Source organism: Acinonyx jubatus, chromosome A3 (genome assembly GCF_027475565.1).
Source record: "Acinonyx jubatus isolate Ajub_Pintada_27869175 chromosome A3, VMU_Ajub_asm_v1.0, whole genome shotgun sequence".
Taxonomy (NCBI): domain Eukaryota; kingdom Metazoa; phylum Chordata; class Mammalia; order Carnivora; family Felidae; genus Acinonyx; species Acinonyx jubatus.
In genome coordinates, this window is record NC_069388.1 from 60,942,389 (window position 1) to 60,955,061 (window position 12,673).

General features: G+C 51.7%; 1 protein-coding gene across 2 annotated transcripts in view; it reads right to left on the bottom strand.

The window, feature by feature from the left end:
- Positions 1-12,673, bottom strand: part of LOC106976677 (tyrosine-protein kinase ZAP-70) — a 38,878-nt gene that overhangs the window by 16,163 nt on the left and 10,042 nt on the right. For both annotated transcript variants that reach the window (XM_027072606.2, XM_053200489.1), the window contains exons 4-5: positions 6,250-6,412; positions 5,956-6,030 (exon numbers count right to left, since the gene is read on the bottom strand). The gene's annotated coding sequence lies outside the window, so the exon portion shown is untranslated. The remainder of the gene's footprint in view (positions 1-5,955; positions 6,031-6,249; positions 6,413-12,673) is intronic.

Below are 12,673 nucleotides of genomic sequence, written 5' to 3' on the forward strand. Positions count from 1 at the left end.
CTAGAAGAGACATGAGGGAATTTGGGAGAATAGTCAGTATCTCAATTAAGATGATAGTTTCTTGGATATATGTATTTGTCAAATCTCATGGAAGTGTTCACTAAAATGGGTGAATTTTACTGTATGTAAATTATACCTTAGTTGTTGGGTTTTTAACTAAAGGAGTTGGAAACTATAGACAAACCAGGCACTAAAAATAATAACTGAAATAGGAAAGAAAGTGCTGTCTACACCCCTGCTCTACTTTCTTGACTCCCACCCCCTCATCCAGCCTCACAGTCTGCCCTCCACCTCCACCAGGATACTCTCCAGGCCAGAGAGGAAACACTGATATCACCACCTGGTGGGCACCAGGCAAGCCCTCCTCGATGCTGGATCCCCTGAATGATGGACACAAGTGACCCTTTCCTCCTGCTTGAGCTTCTTGGCTCTCCTCGGTCCTTCACAGGCTCCCTGATATGCCTCCTCCCTCTCTGATGGTTCCTGCCGCCTCTCCTCCCCCAGCCCTGGTAGCCCTACTTGGGCCATTCTGTCTGTGGCTATAAACATGCCACCATGTTCACCTGTCTAGTTCAGACCTCTCTGTTTGTGCTGGCATCACCTCCTTTGATCTCTACCTGCTGTTTCTATTAATAAAATCTGAGATCCAGATCTAACTCACATAGTGTTTGTGGTTGGCTAAACCCCACAGTCTGTTTCCCATGAGCTGAGCTCTAGGGTCTGCGAGTTGCTTCTCAGCAGTTTTTCCCCCAAAGACTCCCTTGCTCAAGAACTTACTGTGGCTCCCTCCAGCTCACTTCATTGAACTAACTAAATTCTTCAACTGCTCCACCTGGGTTGTGCTATTAGCCTTCTTTCAAATTCACTTCCATACTTTTATCCATGCAGTGCTCTTCACTGGGTACACCCTCCCCACTCCTCTCCATCCTCCCAAAGACAGCCATCCCTGCCTCAAAGACTCATATAGTCACTCCCTATACACAGGACACAGGACCAGGCAGCAAGGTGGGGGCTTGTCCATGGAGCTGTGGGGAGTGGTGGGGGGTAGTGATGCTGGTCTCTGGGGCAGGAAGCTGTGGCAGGAAATTGTCGGCAACACAGTTTGAGAAGCTCCGCCCCACAGTGGCCACAGGTGCAACGTGGGTAGCCAGAGACAGATTAAGGCAGAAGGGGGGTGGGGAGAGGCTGGCCCTTGGGGCCCAGTTCAGGACCACAAGCCATGATTGGCCACCTCAGACCAAAGGCCAAGGTATGCCAGAGGCAGGACCATCACCCGTGCATTCTCAGCTTTATCACAACCTCCCTGTCTCACTGCCAATAATGACAACAGTAATAATAACACGACACTGCATGGCAGGTGAGTCCAGGGGTTACCCAGCCCTGTGTCTGCTTTTGTCTCCCTATGCCTTTCTGGGCTGTCCTCACTAGTAAAATAGGGGATGAGAGTCGGAGCGATCAACTTTCCAGTGACCCTGTGGGCCAGAAATGCTGGGGAGGCCAGAGGAAGTGGACAGCAGGAGGCAGAAGATGGTGAGCCAGGTAGACAGGAGGCTGGAATATTTGTCCATGCAGCACCACTGCAAGCCAGCCCAGCATGGAGTCTTTGCTTTCAGAGGAGCTGGGCCAGTCTGCAGCTTCCTGGTAGGACATGGATGGGAAGGTCAGATGTTTCTATCCTGAGCTATGTCCCCACAGACTCAGTGGCTTTCCCAGGAGACAAGCTCACCATTAGACTCCCCCGCCCCAGTCCTGCCTAGACTGACCCCGTCTAGCCTCATGAGCTGTGAGTTCAGAGATCCTAATTTGGCCTTCCCAGCCAGAGTTTTCAGTTCAACTGAGAGATGATGGGACACCAGTCTTGTTTTCACAGCCCAGGCCCTGGGAGGAAAGGAGGAAACCTGTGGTCCTTGGTCAAAATGATCTACCTGAAATTCAACCATTCAAGGATCCTCCTTGGGTAAAGGTAGGGTTCAATTATATCTATGCCAGAGAGACATGATACTCCAAACATACTTCAAAGGGGAAAAAAAGGCTCAAGAGGTCAAACACATTTTCTGAAGCTGTGGAAAGCATATTAGCATATTAAAGGCTCTGAGAAGACCTGCATGGAAGGATGGTTTAGTTTTGTTTTATCCCCACTCCTAAGTAGCAGAGCCTTGAGGGTCTACTACTCATAGAACATACTCTGAGCATCAAAAGCCCCAATTAGATGTCCATCGGGAGATCCAGAGGGAAGACTAAGGCAGTCAGGCTACAGAGGGAACGAGTCCATCCAACTGGACTTGGTGAGAGGGGGCAGCAGTGGCACCAGCCAGGCCTGGGGGCTCCATATGCCATCCTCAGCCAGACATCAGAAGTGCCTCCACCAAGGGCACTGCTGAAATGGGGGCCCAACCCTTCTGCCCAAGCCTCCTTTCACTGACCCCAGTTCCCTGCCTGAGACCCCAAGTCCCCCCTGAAGCCATGTTTCCTGCTCTCTAGTCTGCAGGCCATGGTGGGGTTCCCCTTTTGCCTACCAACAGAGGTAGCACAGGCAATTTCAGCCAATAAAATGCTACCTTGGTTACATTCTAAGTCATAATGACAGCAGTTTCAATGTGCCACGGGTGGCAATAGGCTCTTTCATATTTTTCCCTGACACCAGGGGATCAGATTCCAACCATAGAATCAGAGATCTACTGTATCACAGTAGTGTGGCCCTGGGCCGTGAGGTAAGCTCACCAGACCCCACCTGTAAAATGGTGGAAGCAAAGGTGCCTAATACTGGGAAATTGTGGGGATTCCCTGAGATAAGACTCACGGAGCACCAAGCACAGCACCTGGCCCACCATTGTGTTATCATGTCCTTCTCTTGCTCTCAGCCCTCCAGGACTCCCACCTGACTCAGGGTTAAAGCCCAAGTGCTCGCCGTGGCCCCCAAGTCCTTATACAATCTGCTCCTACACCACTTTGTCCTCATTCACTCCTCACCAGCCACATGGGCCTCCTTATGTTACTTGTTCAGGTGAATTGATCAAATCAGGCATGGTCCAACCTTGGGGCCTTTGCACTGTCTGTTCCCTCTGCCTGGACACTCTTCCCTCAAAATCCTTCACTTAATGAGTCTCTACCTAAATATCACCTCCTCCTCCAAGAGTTCTTCCCTGATCCCCCTCTCTAAAATCACCTCCCCTTCTCTCTCTATCCCTGACCCAGCTTTATTGTTCTTCACCACCAAAAATGTGGTTTATCCACCAACTTGTTGACATAGGACTTTGCCCCCTGTTTGAATGTAAGCACCATGACAGTGGAGACTCTGTCTTGTTCCCCTGCCTATGTCAGCAAGGCGTATATACATAATAGGTGCCCTTACCCTTCTCCTGGCCACATGCTTCAGGTCCCCTCCATTGTCCCCTCCTAGAAGTGTTCCATGATTTCTGCTCCACCCTCCCCAGGCTGAGTGAGAGACCTCCACTGTTGTCCCAGGGTCCATCCTCCCACATCACAGCCCTGACAGCCACGTATGACCACAGTCTGTTGACTCCCCTGCCTCTGACCAAGCTGAGCTCCCCAAAGCAGAGCCTATGGCCATCTTGTTTTCTCCTGCAGCCCCTGCTTCCTTCCAATAAGTACATGTCAAACAGGTTAGTGCCAGGGACTTTGCTATGAGCATTATCCATTTAATCTAAACCTCACCTCAACTCCATTAAATGGAAATTGTTACCCCCACTCCTCAGCTAAAGCAACTGAGGCTCAGAGAGGTTAATGTCATGTTCAAAATCTTGGAACCTGCAAGTGGCAGTCAGGATTTGAATGCAGGTCTCAGACCCAGCAATCTGCACTCACCACTTCAGTGAATGTCCTTGAGGAGACAGAATCCACAGTCCTGAGCTAGATCTCTAGGGGCTTTCACCCCAGGCTGGCCTGGGACTGTCAGGGCCCAGAGTGCTAGGCTGTTGTGAGGTTGGGGATAGGACCTTGCATCCAGCAGATTTGCTAAGTGTCTGTTGATCGACTGGACAATGCCAGAAGAGCAGTCCCCCCTTCCCTCCCCCCACCTCAACCTCTGCTGCCTTGGTTTTAAGGGCTGTGTGACCTCAGCAAGGAGCTTTCCCTCTCTGGATGTCAGGCTCTGTGGCTGTGAAAGGGAGACAAGGAAAGGCTTAGGGGGTGGGAGAGGTGAGATGATGAGTCGGGAGGACAGAGCCTATAGAGACATGGGGACAGGGGGGTGCTGTCCTGTGCACTGCGGGATTGCAGGGTGTTTAGCATCTTTCCTAGCCTGTATCTACTAGATGCCAGCAACAGCCCCTGAGTCATGACCAAAAATGTCTCCAGACATTGTCAAATGTCCCTGGGGGGCAAAAGGGGTGCCAAAATTGGCTCCCTTTGAGAACCACAGCCTTGACCTATGCTTTGGGGAAGGGAGTGGTCAGCATGGAGAGGTCTGACTGCTGCAGCCCCTAGGAGAGTCTCCAGAAGCTGCAAAGTCCAGAGCCTGACCGCCCAGAGCTAATAATGATAATTAGAATTACAGCAACATGCTCACATAGCATCTACTATGTGCCAGGCACTCTAGATTTACGGTTGACCCCAGAACAGCAGTGGTGTGAAGTGCTCAGGTCCATTTACACACAGATTTTTTACAGGACTGTAAATGCCTTTCCCCTTGTGAATTTCTCCATACTATTTCATTTTGTCTAGGTTACTTTACTGTAAGAATACAGTAGTACCACATGTAACATACAAAATACGTGTTACACTGTCTATATTATTGGAAGGTTTCCAGTCAACAGTAGGCTATTAGTAGCTAATTTGGGGGCAGTCAAAAGTTCTGTGCAGATTTTCAACTGCATCTGGGTTTCGGCACCTTTAACCCCCATGCTGTTCCAGGGTCAACTATATTAGTTCCCCTAATCCTCACAAGAACCTTGTGAGTGAAGGATTTATGGAGCCAGGACCTGATGCACACAGAGGTGCAGTGACTTGCCTGAGGTCCCACAGCACACACAGCAGGTGGCAGGGCCAGGACACAGGTCTAGACCGCCTGGCTCCAGAGTGTGCACGTCCCGCTATCCAGGCCGCCTGCCTGCCCTGTGTCCTGGCCGGTGCCATGTGCATGAGGCAGGAGGACAGGTGTGAAAAGGAAGAAGAGACGCTGCACTGGAGGAGAAGAGCCTTCAGATGCGGCAAAGATTTTTTTCATCCCGGGAGTCCCTGGCCCTAATCTCTCAGCAAAGCCTCATTAAGCACCCACTGTGTGCTCGCCATCCTGGCTGAGATAAGAGTAATGAAACTCACCTTGAGTTGTTTACCATAGGAACCCCTGCCTTGGACATTTTTCCCAACCTCTCACCCAAGACACAAGAGCCAGGCGCCTGCAAGGTGCCCATATTTGCACCTGCATTTAACAGACGTGCAAACCTCAGTTTGCTCACAAAGTCCACCCAACTTGCCGACACATCGCAGTTGAGTAGGATTCAGACTGTTTTCTCCTTCGCTTCTCTGGGCCCCTCTCTAACCTGAGCTCCCCTACAAGTGGCTCAAGCCTGCCCTGCATCCCCTGAGAGGAATCTTTTTGTTCAAGTTCACAGCCCTGTTGAGCCACCCTCATATTCACAGGGCTGAGTTGGGGGAGGGGGAAGACAACATGTTTGCTTTCTCTGGAGGATTCTCTGCTTCCTGGAGCCAAGGGTGTCACCCTGATGGGGGCCCAGGAGGAGGTGAGGGACTGAGCAGGCATCTCTGGGTCCCCTGGACACTACCGCTCAGCTGACACTCTGGCAAGGAATCTGTTTCCCTCAGGGTGGCTGGAAGCCATGTCTGCTTCCTTTTCCAGCTGGACACCACCCATCATCCCAATCTGACGGCCCCTCCCGGTCATTCCCAGTGGCCTCCTGACTCTGTCCTCCTCCACCAGACCAAGGCTACCCGTGGAAATGGTGAGCGGGTGCTGTTCCGTCCAGGATGACTTACCTGGAGTTGTGTCGATGGTATCGAGGCAAATGGGCCGCCTGCAAGATCTCTGGTCCCCAACGTCAACAGCTGGCTCTAGATGAAGAATTAGGGCCCAAGAAACTAACGTGGGTCTCTGTGCAGTCCAAGCCCCCAGCGTGAGGCCCTGCGGCTAACCACCTCCTCACATGCCCAGGCCGAGTGTAAGTAGGCCACACCCCAGGGGATCTTCACCTTCTGCCAGCTGCCTTGAGTCCCCTGGGGTGTGGCTGCAGTGGCAGGACAGGGGCAGAAGGCCGAAGAACGGCCACTCACCTGGACACACCAGCAGCAGCACAAAGGCCCAAGCTGGCAGGGACCAGGCCCGGAAGGCCTGGTGTGCTCTCAGCAGCTGGTTTCTCCGAAACTCAACTTATTTCCTTCATGTGAAGACAGGAAAGGGGGCTGCGTCTGAAGTTTACGCCAAAGTCACAAAGTGCTGTGTTCAAGGAAAATCAAAAGTCACATGCTCCAGGGAGGGCACAGGGTATTTCCTGAGCCGAGCAGTGCCTGCCCCTTGCTGGGGGAAACTGAGGCTAGCTGCAGGGTTGCACCGGCAGGCAAAGTGACAACTCCAAGAGCACACCCAAAGCCAGGGGCGGGGAATGCCAGAAGGTGGGGGGGGGGGGGGGTAGAGCAGGGGCAGAGGGAGGCTGATCCCCAGGACTCGTGGGAAACAGGAATGCCCCTACTTCCCCCTCCCAAGGTGGCAAGGACCCAAGGCCTGCCTGCCTGTCGAACTGCTCCTAAAAGTGATTTATTTATTTCACAGGCAGGTGAAAACTGGAGAGAGGAGAAATTTGCTAAGTAGAGCCATACCTCAAAGGTTCAGTGCACCAACTGTGTGCCAGGCATTGGGACAGCAATGACAACCCTGTCCCTGCCCTAAATGGGTCACAGGCTAGAGGAGGAGGCAGCTGAGTCAACAGGGAGATCAGGTCTGGGGCGGTGGAAGCCTGGGCACTATGTGTATTCAGAGGAGCCCCAACGCACATGGGTGGTGTCAGAAGGATTCGGAGAGGGATCAGTCATTTCACCAAGACACAGAGACAGTGTGTCTCCCAATGCCCACCTGCTCCCAGCCCACCCCACCTCGAACCTTCCCCACACACTGCACCTGGCTGATCACCACCTCCTGCTCTGGCCACAACCTCCTCCTCATTCTCTTTTCCTCCCTTCCCTCCCACTCACCCACACCCATGATGACTGAGTGGCCACACCTCACATCTACTCCTTGCTGCATGGCCACTGCCCATGCTTGGTGTCCACGTCTCTTCTTCTCTCCCTCCAGGGGCTGCAAGGCCTCAGGGGGCTCTCTCCCCCACCACTTCCTTGCCCTCTTGGATGCATGGGGATGTCTTCAGTGGCTTGTCCACAAGCATGGCCTCAGGGATGGTGTGGGGCCATCCTAGACCCACAAGAGACCCCAAGAACTTTTCTTCTCTGGGTCCTGTCACCCTGGGGGGTGTGCGCCCAGCCCCACAACCTGCCTCATGGTTCCTCTATGCTCCACCCCAGGCCTTCTTTCCTGAGGACCTCTCTCCAGTCCCTACTGTCCCCCCCAGTTCCTTAAATCCCCCTCTCCCCACTCAAGAAATCTTTGTTTCTGGGTTCCAGGCTGGGATACTTTTCTCCTACATATATTCCCCCCAAACTGTTTTTGTTAGAAAATTTCTCTTCCCCCACAGGCACCGTGAAACTCAGGATGCAGAAAAAAAATCTGCTTCCACACTGGATAATCCTTTCTGGAGGGAGAGAAGAATGCCCCAGCAGAGTGAGGAGAGAAGAAATAATGGCATCAGAATCACACAATCGGCAGTGATAATAGCACTTACTGAGTCCTTTACTACGTGCCAGAAAACATCTCAAGCAGTTTACAATTTAATCCATATAACCCATTTAATCCATTTTCCAAACGAGTTGAGAGAAGCCCAGAGAGGCCAAATGGCCAGGCAGGAGTGAAGCCCGGGCAGTCCGGGCCCATAGCCCACCCACTGATGGACACAGGAGAAGGAAAAGACTAGAAGGTGAGCAGGCTACACACAGAGCACCTGCAAGGCAGCAGCATTTGGGGCCTCCAGACTCTGGGGACGTCAGGCCTGAGAAGGGGACTCCTAGTCCCTGTGTGGCACTGGTTCAGCTGCCCTCCAAGCCCCTTGCGGGTCCTAGAGGTTGCTTTCTGAAACTACAGAGGCCCTGTGGTGCTCAGACTCCGTTTGAGATTGGCTTGCAGATAAGGCCATGTGTTTCGCCAAAAGGGAGTCAAGAGAGGTAGGTGGGTCTTTTGAATGTTCAGAGGAAAGAGCAAACAGATGACGGATGGAAATGTGGGCTGGGAAAATTGGGGTGCATTTGTTTGGGTCGGGTCCACACATGCAAAGAGCCTCGGAAGACATTGGTGGCTTGTTCTCACGCCTCCAGGCCTTTACCATTGCAGTGTCCCAGCCTGAACTCACTTCCCCACCACCTCAACTGCCTGACTCCTACTCCTCCTCCAGGTCCATGATTAAATGTGGGTTCCTCCAGGAAGCCTTCCAATCTTCAAATAGATCAGTGCAGGGCCTTTTGTCAGTTTCACCTGACTTTCAGGCAGGCCACACTTGGCCTCCAGAGCTAAAGGGACACCAGATCACTGCTGGGAAACCTCTGGCATTTGGGCAGGGGGGAGCGGGGGGGGGGGGGGGGGGCGGGAAGGAATGTGGTGGTGGGAGGCTCCAGCCTGCCAGAGAGGGGTTACACCTCAGCGCAATGATCCTCAAAGGGAGGACAGTCCCCTCTCCCCCACGGTTTCTCCTGAATCCCCTCCCACCCAGCATCACCTGGGTGATCAGACAAGAGTGACTTTTATTTCCTTGTTCTTTTCTGGTTCTGCTGCTTATAGATCAGGGGGCTTGAGCAAGTTACTTGATCTCTCTGTGCCTTATTCCCTCGCATAGGAAACGGGGATGATAATGGTACCTCCCACATAGGGCTATTGTGAAAATTAAAAGAGATCTCAAAGCAAATTCTCCATTATTGTCATCATCATTATCTATTTTCCCCATGTCTAGAGTGTGCTAGTGACTGCATGCCCAAGTGAAGCAACGAGATCCCCTTGCATGCTCCAGGGGCAGCTCTCGACACCCCTTATAAATAAGTAATCCAGCACGGTTTAAATCAAAAGAGAATTGATTTGCCACACCAGCCATATGCTGTGCCCTTCCCTGGGGGTCATCGAATGGCTGGCTCCTTCTTTTTTTTTTTTTTAAATTATTTTTTTAATGTTTATTTCTTTTTGAGAGAGAGAGCGTGCGCAAGCAGAGAAGGGGGGCCAGAGAGAGAGGGAGACATGGAATTGCAAGCAGGCTCCAGGCTCCGAGCTGTTAGCACAGAGCCCGACGTGAGGACTGAACTCACAAACCACAAGATCCCGACTTGAGCCAAAGTTGGCACTTAACCAACTGAGCCACTCAGGCGCCCCAGCTGGCTCCTTAAATATTCAAATCTCAGTGACACTGTTACCTCTTCAGATGGTCCTTTTAGGCTCCCTATTTATTCAGCACTGAGCACCTACTCTATGCCACTCTGTTCCAGGCACTATAGTTCTACTGTGAACAACACAGATGAAAATCTCTTCCCCCATGGAGGTGACATTTTACAGGGGGAGACAGAGAAGTAACAAACAAGTATTCCATGGAGTATGGCAGGTGGTTTCAAGTGCTAAGGAGTAAAGTAAATCAGGAGAGGGTAGAAGAGATATATGGGTGTGTGATTTTTAACAGACAGGTTAGGGCAGGCCTCACCAAGGGGCTAACCTGTGAATTAAGACTTGAAGAGGTGAGGCCCCTGGGTGGCTCAGTCGGTTAAGCGTCTAACTTTGGCGCAGGTCATGATCTCACGGTTTGTGAGTTCGAGCCCCATGTCAGGCTCTGTGCTGACAGCTCAGAGCCTGAAGCCTGCTTTGGATTCTGTGTCTCCCTCACTCTCTGCCTCTCCCATATATATATACACCATTTATTGAAAAAAGGAGGAGGAGGATAAAGAATCTCTCAATTTACCCAGCAAAAACTCCAACACAGTTCATTGGCTGAGTGAGATCACATGTCCATCCCCAAACCTGTCCCTGAAGCCAGTGGATGGGATGTGAGAGTGGCTTAGGACAAGGTAACATACCTCACACCCACCACATTGAGATGGGGGAGAAGAACCCAAGGGAAGTCAGGAGCTATGGCTCGAAGGAGGAGAAAGGATGCTGGGAAGGCAAAGAGCCAAGGTTTTGCAGAATAATCATAATAGCTAAGATTCACTTATTCCTGTCTATTAAGCACTACTATGTCTTGGCCCCAGCAAAGATGCAATGCTCACAACCACCCCACGGAGTAGGTTAGCCCCATTTTACAGATAGAGAAATTGAGGCCAAGAGGAAACTGAGGCTTGAGATTTCACAGCTAGTAGAGCTGGCTACTACTCTGGGAGCCCAGAGCCTCCACAGAACTCAACTGTGAAATCCCCTGTGCTGTCTGGTGCCCGCCCCTCATCAAGCCAGGGTTCAGGTTGGCTAAACCAACCACTGAGCTGAAGGCGGAAGTCCCCAGCATGAGAGCAGACTAAGAACACAGAGGGAGACACTTCTCTCATAGAGAAAGAGGTAAATGAAAAGGAAGGCTCCCAGTGGGCCCACAGGCAATGAGGAGACCACTGGCAGAAGCTAGAGGTGGCTGACCCTAACTTGTTCCTCACATGGAAGCCTGAGGTGGGGGTGGGAGGTCAACAGGGGGGTGGGCTGCCTCTCCGTTCTAGGGTCCTAAGAGGTTGGGATGAGGATAGGATGAGGGTGGGGGTGCAATCTATCAGTAGCTCAAGGAAGAATCTGGTATTTATGGTGTGCCTGCTGTATACCTAAGCGCTGACAGCCTCCTCTCCCTCCTTCCAAGCTCAAGAGGACACCAGCAACCTACTACAGGGAAGGCTGCTCTACCTGATCTCCATCATGTCCCCAGCACCCTGGCATATAGCAGGTGCTCCATAAATGGTCCTTGCTGAAAGAACCACCTACAGCGCTGTAAAGGAGGTCAATTCCAACCCCCATGGCAAATTTGAGGAAACTGAGGCTCAGAGAAGGTCAAGGCAGGACCAGTACTGGAGTCCAGCTGGGCCCAGCTTCCCAGGGGACCATGTGTGGAAAGTATCTGGAGCTGTGAAGCCCCTTCCTCCCTCCCTCCGTGCTCAGTGGTGACACTGTTGGGGGCTTGGGAGGATGTTGCCCTGCCAGCACAAGACAGGCCCAGGGCTCTCAGAGCCCCAGGACTCCTTGCCCACACAGGACCGGCAGCCACCTTTGGGAATCTGAGCTACATGTGCCCTCAGACAGCCCCATCAGCTGCCCCCCACCAAACCTGACATGAGCAGGCATCTCTCACAGTCTGTGTTTAGAAGGGTCCCTTCCTATAGTCAATGGCCCAAGTCCAAGTTCTCAGAGCTTGGAAGAGTTTGGTTCAAAGAAAGAATAGCATGCTTTTTGTTTGGGGCATTTTTTTTAAGGGTTTTTTGTTTTTGTTTTTGTTTTTGTTTTTTGAGGGAGAGAGAGAGAGAGAGCAAGAGCAGGGGAGAAGCAGACAGAGAGGAAGAGAGAGAGGCTCCATGCTGTCAGCATAGAGATTGATGTGGGTCTCAAACCCACGAACCATGAGATCATCCCCTCTCTCCTGACCTCGCCTGCCAGCATAGGTTGCCTGAGCTACACTGGCAGCCTCACTCCTGCAACACCAGGTGCCGCCCCCTCCACCCCTCTCCCCCCTGGACCCTGTTAGCAATCAGAGTGTAGAGGCCTCAATCCACTACCGAAGAGCTTCAGCCGGCTGCCTGCCCTGTCTTCAGAAGCCGGCGAGGACCGGGCCTGCTTCCAATATCTTCGCTCGCCTCATGTATTTTGATATTGTCTACGTATTTGGTGTTCAATTAATATCTGTTCAATGAATGGCTGAATCAGAGAATCAATGCTTTAATAAATAAATACATCCATAGCTTGAAAGGGTTTGTCTTTGGGCAAATGTGCTAAGTCTCCCGCACTAGCCATTAGTGCCATACCACCCTGTGAGCATCCTGTGGTGAACATTTGTTTCTTGGTCCATTCAAAATTGAGATGAGAAGGTAAACATTTTGCAGAGCACATCTCACAGCCAGAAATCCAAATGCCTCTCCATGGTGTTGGGATTGAGAACTGCCTGGCATTGCAGCGTTAAGTCCTGGTTTGGTGGCCCCACCACTTGGCTTAGACACAGGACTTGGACTTCAACTGTTTCTGTTTTCCCTTTTGTTTTCTGGGGTTCTTTTCTTGATACTTTTGCCACCAAGTCTTCCCATTCAGTATAAAAATATTATATGTCATGTTTGCTGGAGGATATCTAAAACAAAATGCAGAAAACCTTATTGCACGATTACATGAGTAGGAATTCCTACTGTCAGCTCATTGGGTGGTGGTAGAGGCTGATGTTTCTGCAGGGTGGGGATTCTACTTCTCTTTCAGAAAGGCTTGGGGTGCCTGGGGGCTCAGTCGATTAAGTGTCTGACTACTGATTTCAGCTCAGGTCATGATCTCAGGGTTCATGAGATCAAGCTCTGCATTGGGCTCTGTGCTGACAGTGCAGAGCCTGCTTGGGACTCTCTCTCTCCCTCTCTGTCTGCCCCTCCCCTGCTTGTGGTCTCTCTCTCTCTCTCTCTG